The sequence below is a fragment of the Canis lupus genome, chromosome 18 (genome assembly GCF_003254725.2).
Source record: "Canis lupus dingo isolate Sandy chromosome 18, ASM325472v2, whole genome shotgun sequence".
In the NCBI taxonomy this organism is placed as follows: Eukaryota; Metazoa; Chordata; class Mammalia; order Carnivora; family Canidae; genus Canis; species Canis lupus.
In genome coordinates this window covers 28,280,035-28,292,885 of record NC_064260.1, presented here as the reverse complement: position 1 = coordinate 28,292,885, position 12,851 = coordinate 28,280,035, and the positions used below count along the sequence as shown (strand labels likewise).

Below are 12,851 nucleotides of genomic sequence, written 5' to 3'. Positions count from 1 at the left end.
TGAATATCTTCCATGGAAACATTACCTCATAAGTTTTTGTCAAATGTGGTTCTTGTGAGGTGCCTCACACCAATAGCATAGGCATTAAGGAATAGTTACCCATCATGTAACATCTTTTACCTAACGGTATCCTGGTTTATATACTCCTTCATGACTAACTGCTGATAAAGTCACCAATCTATCTTCTGATAATTGAGTGATCAACAAATATTTCAGATATTCTAAACTGAATGGGGAACTAGCTGGTTTATTGGCTGTTCTTTGCATCTAAAGGTTTAGAATACTATGTAAGAGTGAAGAAAACTGATGGAATTGTGTGAAATTTGGGAAATAGAGGACGGCTGAACTCAACGTGAAAAACGACACTGGCCAAGAACATAGCAATATAGGTGACATATAGAAAGATAATTCAAGGAAGCCCATTCTAGCCATGTTCTTCCTCTTCTTCCCATTGTCTCATGCTACTCCCATGCAGGAAAGAATCAAAAGCTGATGCAATGGGGTAAAATTAGGGCAAAACTGTCCTTGTGCTAGAAAGCACTGGATAACAAAGGTATAGGTAGACTGGGCATTACCTTTGCATTCTACACCCCTCCCCCAACACACATGTGCCATCAAAATATTGAAAGAACAGTCCTATTATTTAAAGATTCTTTTTATTACGTTGTTTTGTTGTGCCTCTTGGTTTCATGTTTTGTTTTTTTTTTGTTTTTTTTTTAAGTATAGAAAACAAGGACTATTGCCTAAAACACTTTACAGTATTATTTGTAAAGGTTATACTAATTACTTAACAGAGATGGCTTTATATTTGGCAAAATGGCTGAAAAACATTTGAAAATTCTACTACAAATATTTGGGAAAGCTGGATAAAATACTGTCATTTGAAAATGAATAATTGACACAAGAAAAAAAAATTCTCAGATACCATAAAACAAAAAATAAATTAATCACAGAGAAATAATTTATGTGTAGTAATGTTACAGCTGTTCCAGATAAGTATAGAGGTTTTGAGGTAAAGAAAGTAAGCAGATGTGTATTGAGGCTTATATATAAAAAGTAGGGATCCCTGGGTGGCGCAGCGGTTTGGCGCCTGCCTTTGGCCCAGGGCGCGATCCTGGAGACCCGGGATCGAATCCCACATCAGGCTCCCGGTGCATGGAGCCTGCTTCTCCCTCTGCCTGTGTCTCTGCCTCTCTCTCTCTCTCTCTCTGTGACTATCATAAATAAATAAATAAAAATTAAAAAAAAATAAATAAAAATAAAAAGTAGAAAAGTTTTGGTTCTGCATGGGACAGTTTTGGGACTCTGCATGCAGCTGCAACCCACAAGGGCTTCACTCTGAATTCAAAAAAAAAGAAAGAAAGAAAGAAAGAAAGAAAGAAAGAAAGAAAGAAAGAAAGAAAGAAAGAAAGAAAGAAAGAAAGAAAGGAGAAAGAAAAGAAAGAAAGAAAGAAAGAAAGAAAGAAAGAAAGAAAGAAAGAAAGAAAGAAAGAAAGAAAGAAGAAAGATCTACCTGTAGTACAGAAAACCAGTAAGAAAACATGTCATAACAGAAATTTGGGAGAGGCAAGAAGAGACTCTGCTGAATTATTAGTCTTGATGTTCTGTATAGTGAGTTTAAATGTATCATTGGCCTTACAATGCAAAATTAGCATAAATCTTTGCCAAGTCTAATGATATTGCTGATACAGCTCTTATTATAAGCATTGGCAAAACCACACTGGAATGATCTCCATAGATACAGTAGAAATAAGCTCAGTATTTCAAAAACACTTATACAGTATTCTCATCATGAATGAATATTTAGCAGACATAGTACACAGGTGGAATAAAAACAAAAATATTTTAAAACTGAGGAAATAACTGAATAAAGACTATTGTAAATCTTACAGACATAAAATAATTTAATAAAAACATAAAAAGGAATCAGATACTTGGAACAGGAAAAGTTGAAAAATAACCAAACAGAACTACTAGGATTAAAAAAAAAAACCTAGAAATTAAAAAAAAAGAAAGAAATCCTTAATGACGCATTATATTTTTAATTAGATGCCACGGAAAGTAATGCTCATGAAGTAAAGATGCCACTGATGAAGTAATTTACAATCCATCCCCAAAAGGTAAATGCATGAAACATACTAGAAGAAAAGTTAAGAAACTCAGAATTTGCAATGAGAAGAACCAACATATGCCTCAAAGGAGTTTATAAATTGGGCTGTAGGGAGGGTTCGGGGAGTAACATATAAAGAGTGAATGAATACATTTCCCCACAACTGATGAGGGGCATACATACCCAGATTAAGGAGTGCAGAGAATATTGGGAAAAAAAAAACTAAAATAAAAGTCTAAATATATAAAATTGTGTACATATATGTATGTGTGTATGTATGTACATATATCTATCTTCACAGAGAGAAAGAAAAACAAAGAGAAAACACACTTTCTTTTTTTTTTTTTTTTTTTTTGTTTAAAGATTTTATTTATTTATTCATGAGAGACCCAGAAAGAGAGAGAGGTGGAGACACAGGCAGAGGGAGAAGCAGGCTCCATGCAGGGAGCCCGATGTGGGACTCGATCCCGGGACCCCAGGATCATGCCCTGGGCCAAAGGCAGTGCTAAACCACTGAGCCACCCGGGCTGCCCCACACTTTGTTTTCAATCTTGTGCTAGGCCCTAGGGTAAAAAATAACCATAAAATGTGGTCCTCGACCTTAGGATTTTAGACAATACTTGAGTTGATTAACCCAATAGTCATAAAAAAAAAAAAATCCAAGGTGAGGAATTGTGAAGAACACATTCCAAAAATAAAACTACATCTATGTCCCGCAACTCTTTTTACAGCCTTCTTTATTCTATCTTATGATATATTCTAACTTCCTAGAGAACTGGGTCATCATATGATGTAATAACGACAATATCTACCCCACAGATTTATTGTAAAGACAGTAAAGCGATTATTGGTACCAAGATCTTAATACTTTGCTTTTTATCACTCTTTGTATCCGCCCAACCATCCAGGACAATGCTGGCATGTCTTAGAAGCTCAAGGCATGCTAATTGAATAAAAGGTCAAGTAAATGGAATGCAGAAAATTAGGTGAGCTGTGTTGCTCAACAATACTCTTGCAGTGAACCACACCCCCATCCCACCACCACTAGAGACACTGATTAACCTGTCTGGGGGCGGCCCAAGCATTGGAAGTGTTGTAAAATCCTTCCATGTGATTCCACTATGGAGCCAAGGAAAAATGAGGATGGGCTGTAGGGGTTGCATAAGCTTCAGGTCTCATAACAATAACTAGACTTTGCCTACTTAGGGAAAAAAAAAAAGGAATTTAAAAATTTTTGTTTTGTTTTGTTTTGTTTTGTTTTTTTAATCAGATATATGCATCCTAGAAACAGAGGACTCTCCTTAGTGATGTGAATAGTTTGGGGGAAGTTGAGTTGAAATCAATATGATAACCACCGATGTTAGAAGGTACCTGCGCCATTTGATTTGCACGGTGCCTGATGCCTAGCCTTTATATAAACCCTCCAAGAGGTATCACTGTTTAAAGATAACAAAGTAGTGGGCTAGCACTTTCCCACAGAGCGTGTGGCCTGGGCACCGGTAATCTCCCTCTGCAAACACCACCCCCCCCCCGCCCCCCAGCCAGTGGGAAACACAGAATTCCAGCTCCCACATCCAGCCTCCTGGATGAGAACCTGCACTTTCCATAATGAAGAAGACAAGTGACAGACATTCAGGTTAAAGTCGGAGAACTAGCCAACTAGGTTAATCATTCACAACCAGGGGTGCTCCCTGAAATCACACTGAAACCTAAGTTTTTTTTTGTTTTTTTTTTTTGTTTTTTTTTAAAGAGTCCTGATGCCTGGGCTTTGGGGTTTTTTAAATCTACCTAACGTAACTCTGATAGGCAGCAGTTTGAGAACCACTGGGCTAGAGCCTGCATGTAATAATATGTCTTAGCTGGCATGTCCATCCCTGGTAAAGAGGGAGCTGGTATTCAGTCCAGAGCTCCTCAGCCACTGCACCAGAGCCCTTCTTGAATTCTAACTCTTAGACTCAAGCAATGTTCAAGTTCAAATAAAAATATCAGTTAACACATTATGCCTATATATCGTCTTTTCAATAAGAGTATGCTGTATTTCTGATGGTCGTGATCATATTTTAAAATTATTTACAGGTTCTTATCTTCCAACATTCAGCTCGGTGCTAAGTAAATATTATTGCTTAATAAATACTGTTTGATTAATACACATTGCCATTCAAGCAATGAGATCTATGCTAATTGTACTGAAGAAATACCTCTTCGCCCTTTCAAGCTAAAACTCAAATTACACATCAGTATTAATCTATGAGGAATGTTAAACCTTGTCTTTCTTGCTGTGATTGATGCATGCAAATTATTTCACTTATCGAGACAAAGCCTGTCTATAATTTTATATTGAATGTGATAAAATAATGAGGGCTAAAACCTAAATTTCCTAATGTGTGAATGGCTTGAAAATAAGCTTCATATTTATTCATTAGCTGTTACAGTGACTACATCCCAAGATTATTTTTTAGTATAGAATTAAACTTTACAAACAGCCAGAACATCTCACTTGATAGCTAATTCACAGTAAGATCATTATCTTATTATAATAAATACCTGGATAAACAATATTTAAATAAGCATAGTCCTGCTTTACAGATTTTTTTTTCCTGAGAATATTGTAATCATTATTGCTCCATAATAATGCCTGGCAATGGAGAGAATGGGGTTTATTAAAGGAATTGTAATTACTTTTGTCAGTTATTCAGCAACAGTTTTTCCCGAGCTGCATTACAAATTCATTACCCCAGGATCAGGCTTTTAAAGCTCAGAGCAAAAGGTAAAATGAGATACTGCTAAGTTTAGATGGTATCACACAGACCTGCTTCCATTGCATTTAGGATGGGACTCAACACCTGCCCAGGACATTTGCAAAAGTAGTTGATTTGATAGGAATGTTTCAAACTTTCCTGTTAACGTTGCCTGAGAAGTCAAGATTAGGTAAGGAACACAGTAAACTTCTAGAGAATATGAAAAAAAAAAAAACACATTTTTCCTTTTATAATGATCTTCCTGGTAGTCATCTGGCTGCTTTAAACAAAAAAATATATATATATATATTATTTATATTCAATTGATTAACCTATAGCGTATCTATTAGTTTCAGAGGTAGAGTTCAGTTTTTCATCCGTTGCATGTAACACCCCATCTGGGTGCTTTTCATCACTTATCCATTGATCCATTCATTCCCAAAACATCTCCTGAGTTAAGAATGCAAGAATTAGGCATCAAATGTTGAAACGTATCACGATCCAAGAGGGGAAGTCAGTCAAGAATAGGAGAGTATGAGAGATGACTGAGCGCTCCAGTTGCAATAGCCACGGGATGGATGTTACGTCCACATGGAAACCCACCCCCCCCCCTCATCTCCAGAGGGAGCTCAGGGGAGGGGAATGCACGGACAGCTTTTTACAAGAGACGACACAGAAGGTTACAGAGGTCAATGCACACCGGGCAGATACATATGGGTTAAGTTCATTTGCAGGAAGACTTAATTTATAGGTTCACGCCGAAAGAACCACGATGATTTCCAAGTGTTTCCATAAGGAACCAATTAAACAGAAGAGATTAAACCTTGCAACCCAGCTGGCCCAGAACTCCAAAGTTTTCACGGCTGTGATGTGGTAGAGGTTATAGCACCTTCTTCATAGAGGTAGAAATAAGAAAATGAACAAAAGCCTTTTGTTCTAGATACTTTTGCCTACAGCTACTCCAGTCAAAGTAGAGGATGATGGTATCATTCTGGTAAATTCTGAGCTCCCTCCCCCCCTAGTTCAAAATCTAAAAAGAGCCCTGGATTAGAAATAGCAGAAACCTGTGTTCTAGGCCTTCGTCTCTCTTGAATTTAGCTAACTGGGCAATTAAAGTTCACTCTTTGGGGTTTAGATTCCTCATTGGTAAAGTGAAGGCACTTGCCTACACCAGTGGGCATCAGCAGGGGACGCTAGGCAGTTCCTAGAAATAATTTTAGTCATTGTGATGGGCGTGTGGTGGGCAGTTCTGTAGGTATCTAGTGAGTTGAGGCCAAGGATTTTGCTGAAGATCCTTGAATGCAGAGGAGGACATACTTCACAGCACAAAACATCAGTGGCACCAAAGTCAAGAAACCTTGGCCCAAGAGCAGGCTTCACTAGCTGCACTAAGCAAGGGCCTGCTTGTGGTCTGGAAAGCACCTGCTGACGTGCATTTAAATAAAAATGTTAAGGAAATAAGAGAGGGATTTCAGTGTCTGCTTTACATGCTTCACAAGGTCATCTTATTTTTTATACATAAATTTATTTTTTATTGGTGTTCAATTTGAAACAAGGTCATCTTAATGATCACATGAGGAAACAGGAGTGTGTAAAACCTCGCAAACATAAGATCTTAGAGTAATCGTCATTCATAGCAACAAATATGATACGCACGTAGCATCGCTAATGACAAACGTGACTTCTCTAGGTGGTTGTGATTAGGTCAGGGAGCTCCTGATTGGCTTTCATCGGGGCTGGGCACGAACTGAAGCAGAGTGCGTACCTATCAAGAATTGTGTTGCGCATTTGATTCCTGGTGCCCTCTGGTACCTCCTGGCAGAGAGGGCTGTGCCCCAGGAGCCCAGAGGAGATGGAGAAAGGGAAGGGGGGAGTAAGAGGAGGCGGAGAGAGAGAAGGAGGGAGAGCCCATGAGCATGCACTAGGGTGACACAGCCTTTCTGCTGCCCGGGGCCTAGCAGTATCCCAAATTCAGTTTATCCTTTTTGGAGCCTCCTGCAAAATGTAGTAAAGGACCCGTTGAGAGTCTTGCAGTTTTTGCATCCACTTAGTCTGGGTCTGAATCCCCATTCCATCATTTCTGGCTGTGTAATTTTGGACAATATACCTGACGGGCCTACTGGTCCTCATTTTTATTCATCTATAAAATGGGGTTGGTCAGAATAGTCCATCATTGGGCCCTGGAGAAGATTAAGCAAGTTAATACATATAAAAGTACTTAAGACAGGAAGCGGTGCGGCCAAGTCCACCTATTACAGGTTTTATGTGTTTCGTATGATTCTTTGCTGCTTTCAGATGAATAAGGCTAACACACCCTGCTCCTGAAAAGCCCTTGCAGAGGGCTTACATGATAGATTTCGTATGGGTCTATACTGTACTTAGTTATCTGCATGATATTGTCCACGTAGAGTATTTACTGTTTTAAACTACTCCATATGCTTCATGGAAATTGTGGATTCCCCCCGCCCCACCTGCATTTTTCCCGAGGTTGTATTTTCAGAAAGTGGAATCACTGAAGCAAAGGGAATGAAGAACTTTCAAGCCTTTGACACAGACACCAAATTGCCTCCGAAAGCTGGTCTCCATCAGCAGCGTATGCGAGTCCCCTTGCACGGCACCCTTGGCAGCTGATGTAAAAAATCAAGATCTCACGTTTAAAAAACCTCCTTAGATTAATGGAATAATGAACAGAGACTTCCCCATGTTTCTATCATTTCTAGTCTATCATTTATGAGTTAGTATTCATCACTACAACCCATTTTGCTATCAGGCCTTTTTTATTTTTTAGCTCTTTCCTTATGCATTATTTATGCTTGAAAAATAAAATCCTTTGTAATATTTATGTTTTCTTCAGTTTATCATTGCCTTTTATGATCCTACTAATTTGATAAAGATACAAAGCTAAAACTAATATTTTAACCAGGCCTTTCTCAAGCTAAGAATTCGGATGGCAAATGCTAGTCCGTCCTGATCCTAGCCCCTGATCCTAACACCTGATCCTAACCCTTGATCCTTTGATTCAAGACAGATGAAACCTCAGCCTCACACCTCATGGGAATAATTCTGTAGACGATTCCTTACTGTCTCTCTACTGGGTTAGTTGAGTACCAGTTGCCCATAATAGTAATTCACTTATCAATACATCTTTTTATTGGGTCTCCTCCATTCCCTATCTCACTTCCTGCTACCTCATGTATTCCTCAGGATTGTCTCTCAAATAAATTACTTCTCCAAAATCTATGTCTCATGGTTTGCTTTTGAGGGAATACAAACTAAAACGCATTAAAAGCATTTCAGCAGCTTCTTATTTTGGGTCATGATTTATCCATTTCCTGAAAATCAATGATTGACACTAGTAGATTATCCACAAACAGTATTTATAGGAAGAATCAAGTTCAAGAAAAAAATGAAAATGTCTCTCCATCTTTCATGTATAACCATAGAAGACCTATGTCTAGAGTTTAGATATTTAGATATTTCTGTAAAACCTTTTCCATTTTGAATTTCTATGATTTTGGTGTTTGAAAAAGTTTGAAAAGCACAGAACTAAATGATCTCTAATATACTTTCCAGCTCTAAAATTATTTTACCCCCTTACAAGATTTTACGTGGTTTGGTTCCAGACACATGCATTTTTTTGGTTGATTGAATGATTTCCTCCCCTTTTCCATAGCTGTATTTGCAACTGATGTAACAATTTAGGCTGCTCACTCATTTACTTTTTCTTTCATGCATTCACTTAGAAAACATTTGCTGATTCTGCTCTGTATGCAAAGTAGAAGTGTGTAAAGTAGGAGAAAGAACACTAGACTTGAACCCAACGAAGAATCTACACCCAGTTCAGATTTCTTTGTGAACTTCATACAAGCCCTTTGTTCTCTCTAGTGTTTTTTTTTAACCTTTTGTCTAAAAATAAATAATTACAAAGATTAAAAACACTGAGCACTATTATGGGCTTACCATGTACCAGACACTTTTAGCATTTTCCATTTAGTTTCTTGTGTTAACTGACTTGATTCTATGTGGCAGGTATCACCAACATCTCCATTTCAGAATGAGGAAGCTATGACTTACAGAGGCTAAGAAACATGCACGAGGTTATATAACAAGTGGCAGTAATAGGGAATTTAACATGGAAAGAAATGAATACCACCCCAATGAGAATAAGCAAAGACCATGTATTCAGAACTTGCTATAGCAAGGAGTCAGCCCCCATCACTTGTAGTTGCAACTGGCAGAGACTCAAAGGCAGGCAGGGGAGTTGGAAAACAATGTGAGAAAGAGGGAAGGTTCCAAGTATTCTCTGATCAGAGACTGTTGGTGCAGCAAAACTTGAGGTGAGCTAACCAGCAATGGGGTATCCTACCTGAGGGGTCAGGTGAGCATAGTTGGCTTTATTGGCTTGGCCCTAAGTTGGAAGGAGGGGGCAAAAATTAGGGACACTGGGTGCCAATTGCTAGAGGTTAGGGTTTGGCTTTCTGGTCTAGTCGCTGCAGCATGTGGGTCAGACTTCTAGTTTCCTATGTTGTCCAGTCCTTGTAGATTAGTAGATTTAGTCTCTCAGATCCAAGGAATTTTTACTTCAAAGCTCATGTTCTAAATCATACCCAAATATGACATTATAGAATTAGTATACTTATTTGGAACAGTGAACAAAAATATTGAAGAAAAGAGGAGTACAACCTGTTTTGCATGTCCATACTTCTTTTTAACTGAGGAAAGCACACACATAGAGTGGAAGGTGGAGTTTGGGGGGAAAGAACAATGTGGGCAAAGCATGGTCGTATCTGAAACCATGAAGTCTTAGAAGCACTTATGATCCTGGAAGAGAGTCTCAACCACAAATGGCTCCAGAAGTCAAGCGAGAAGCACTAACGAATGAAACAAGTGGGTGAAAATCCAGTGTGAAAAGGTGAGAACACCCACCTGAAAGTTTGTCCTTGAGGCACGTGGGTGGCTCAGTCAGTTAAACCTCTGACTCTTGATTTTGGCTCAAGTCATGATCTCCAGGTAGTGAAATTGAACCCCACGTACTTAAAATTCTCTCTCCTTGGCCCCTTCTCCCTGCCCCCCACCTAGTGCATGTATGCGGTCTCTCTTAAATAAATAAATGCATGAATGCATGAATGCATGAATGAATGGATATAAAAGGTATGTTCTTATTCAGCCCCAGTCCTACAGGACCGGAGCCAAGTGTAGCAGGAGATTTAGATTTTTAGATCAAAACTTTTGATTTTGGGATCCCTGGGTGGCGCAGCGGTTTGGCGCCTGCCTTTGGCCCAGGGCGCGATCCTGGAGACCCGGGATCGAATCCCACATCGGGCTCCCGGTGCATGGAGCCTGCTTCTCCCTCTGCCTGTGTCTCTGCCTCTCTCTCTCTATCTGTGTGTGACTATCATAAATAAATAAAAATTAAAAAAAAAATTTTTAAAAAAAAAAAAAAAAAAACTTTTGATTTTGAAATGCTGCAACCAGGTATTTTATAAAGCAAAATAAAGCCTACCAAAACTAGAGAAACACTTGATGGCAACCAAAGAAATCAGGTCTACGAGTCTCATCCAGCCCATCGGCCACCAGTATGAACCAGTGGCTAGAGGAAGACATCAGACTGCTCAGAGGGGAAGTACAGAGACAGCAGCTCCTCCTTTACCAACCGCTGGGCTAAGCAGGTTACCTGAGCTTTCCCCTTTCCCAACTATCCAATTTCCTCGGCATCTCCAGAGCTGCAGCAGGACCAGAAGATGGCAATCATCAACATATGTTCTTTCACATAAACTTCACAGCAACTCAGCGAGCTAGGTATTATTACTCCTTTAGGCAGTCATGAAACCAGAGACAAAATGCAAACAACCAACTGTACCAGAGGGTATGAGAATACCCTACCAGTGCACAGAGGAAGTGCACACGGAAGAAACAACCCGTGTATAGAGAAGTTGATTACTTCTCCTGTGAGGTAGGGAGCTTAGAGGAAGCTCGTCAAAGAAAGTGACTTGAATAGGTAAATTTAGCGTTTGCCTCAGGTTACAAGACTGGAAAAGAACTAGAATTTGTTTATATATTGCCATCAGATGCTGACATTCCTAGCAAAAAAACTGTAATTGAACTTATACAGAGTTCTCCCAAAATATTCATGTATTCCACATAAACACTTTCCTCAGTCCAGAGGCTGAAAATACCCATTTTGAATAATGGGCAACTTAAATGGATGACTTTCTGATGTGAGAGCCTGTTATATTTGACACTTTTTTGTTTGTTGCACTACCAGACTTCAGGGACAGGTAGAGATTTCCATGAAGATAAGACAGCAATCTACTTGTCTTTGAAGACTGAAGTGGCCGGCCCCTTTCCTTCCACAAAGCAGATGCCTATCATTCCCTTTTGCTTCTGTGTATCTGAGTTTCCATGCAGGTGAGTTAGGATGTAACCACCCCCCCAGCCCCCAGCCTCAGAATCAGGGATGTGCATCATACAGATTAAGCATTATTGTCCCTGAGAAAATAAACCCAAGAGAAAGATCAGCATACAATGCATCAATTCCCCAGGCATTCAGCAGAAAATGAGCTTGTATTGACCAATGAGTGGAATAATAGCTTTGTTGACAATGTCAGTGGAGGTGTTCAATCTCCAGGCAGAGGAGCGCAGAAAGGAAGGGGGGGGGGGAAGAACAGCCTCTCTCTGCTCTCCACTTCTCCACTCGTTCTTCCAAAACATGGGTGGGCAATGTAACCTAGCAGACTGTCCAATTATTTTGAAAGTTAGACTCTTGTAGTTCACTTTCTTTAAAAAGTTCAGGTCCCGGTCCAAAGAGTTTAAAACGAGAACATTGAACAATGCAGAAAGGGAAATAAGGCAGGGAAACAAAGAAACTGCAAATCACTAGAGGATCGGAAGGTAGAAGGAAAGTTTCTGCTCGTTAGTGCAGAAACTATTTCTAAACAGGGAAGCTTGAAGAGTTCTCATTCATGGGTTGATAGCGACACTATTTAAGAAAGTAAAGGGACTTCAGCAGATCAATCACTCTAAGCAATAGTCTGTCTGGCCGTGTTATCCCAGCTTTCCTTTTCTTTGCTAATTGTTGAGATTTCCATGAGTTAATAAAATAAAATGGGCTTTTGTTTGGATTATACGCATAGTTTGATGATGATCCTATGACACCACACACTTGCTTCCATTATGAGCGCTTTCACCATATGGAAAGAACCTTATCTATGAATCTTAAGCGTAAAACAGGTAGATATATAAATCCTTTGTGGAGAATCCAAAATAGAGGGAAAATTAACGCATTGTACATTGCAAATCTATGAGATTAATCCAAAAAGTGAAATTGGAAGCCCTCTTGTAACTTCAAAGTCAATGAATATTGTTTCTGGGCTATCTGGTAGTAAATTTTTATGGAACGCATTGTGGGGGAGACTAAATGGCCAGCCCAAGTGTCTCTCTGGCATGTAGCATCACTGTAGGTTGATTATTTTTAAGAAACAGAACATTCAAGAACTTTTCTTTTTACACTCCTCCCCACCGCCTGTACCCCCAACTGCCTAAAAGAGCTTAGATACAGGACCTGTCCCAGGAAGGGAGCTTTCACCACAGATACCTAGAATAAAGTAGACAGGAGGAACCCAGCAAAGTCTGTCTGCTGAAGGTCCTCTCCAGGTCCCCTTGTTTCTGTATTGCCCACCATCTGTTCATGAAACATTTACTCTTTTCCATCTTCCTATGAATTGTCTTCCTTCTCTTTGAAGGAAGACCCTACCTGCTTTTCCTTAGCTCTGGGTGGTCTATAAGCCTCAATCATCTGACTGCCTGTGGCCTCCTATGCTCATGGAGTCCTTGCACACAGGTAATTAATTTTTCTCCTTTTAACCTGTCTCATGTCATTTTAATTCTTAGACCAGCCAAAAGAACATTGATGGGTACAGGAAAATATTTTCTCCCCATCAGTGTCATGATTGTTGTTGTTTTCTACAACACACACACATACACACACACACCACTGCACAATT

The 12,851-nt window shown here is 39.4% G+C and overlaps 1 protein-coding gene across 7 annotated transcripts in view; it reads right to left on the bottom strand.

Annotated features, from left to right (window-relative positions):
• Window positions 1-12,851, bottom strand: part of LRRC4C (leucine rich repeat containing 4C) — a 1,155,306-nt gene that overhangs the window by 486,904 nt on the left and 655,551 nt on the right. The gene's annotated exons all lie outside the window — the stretch shown is intronic.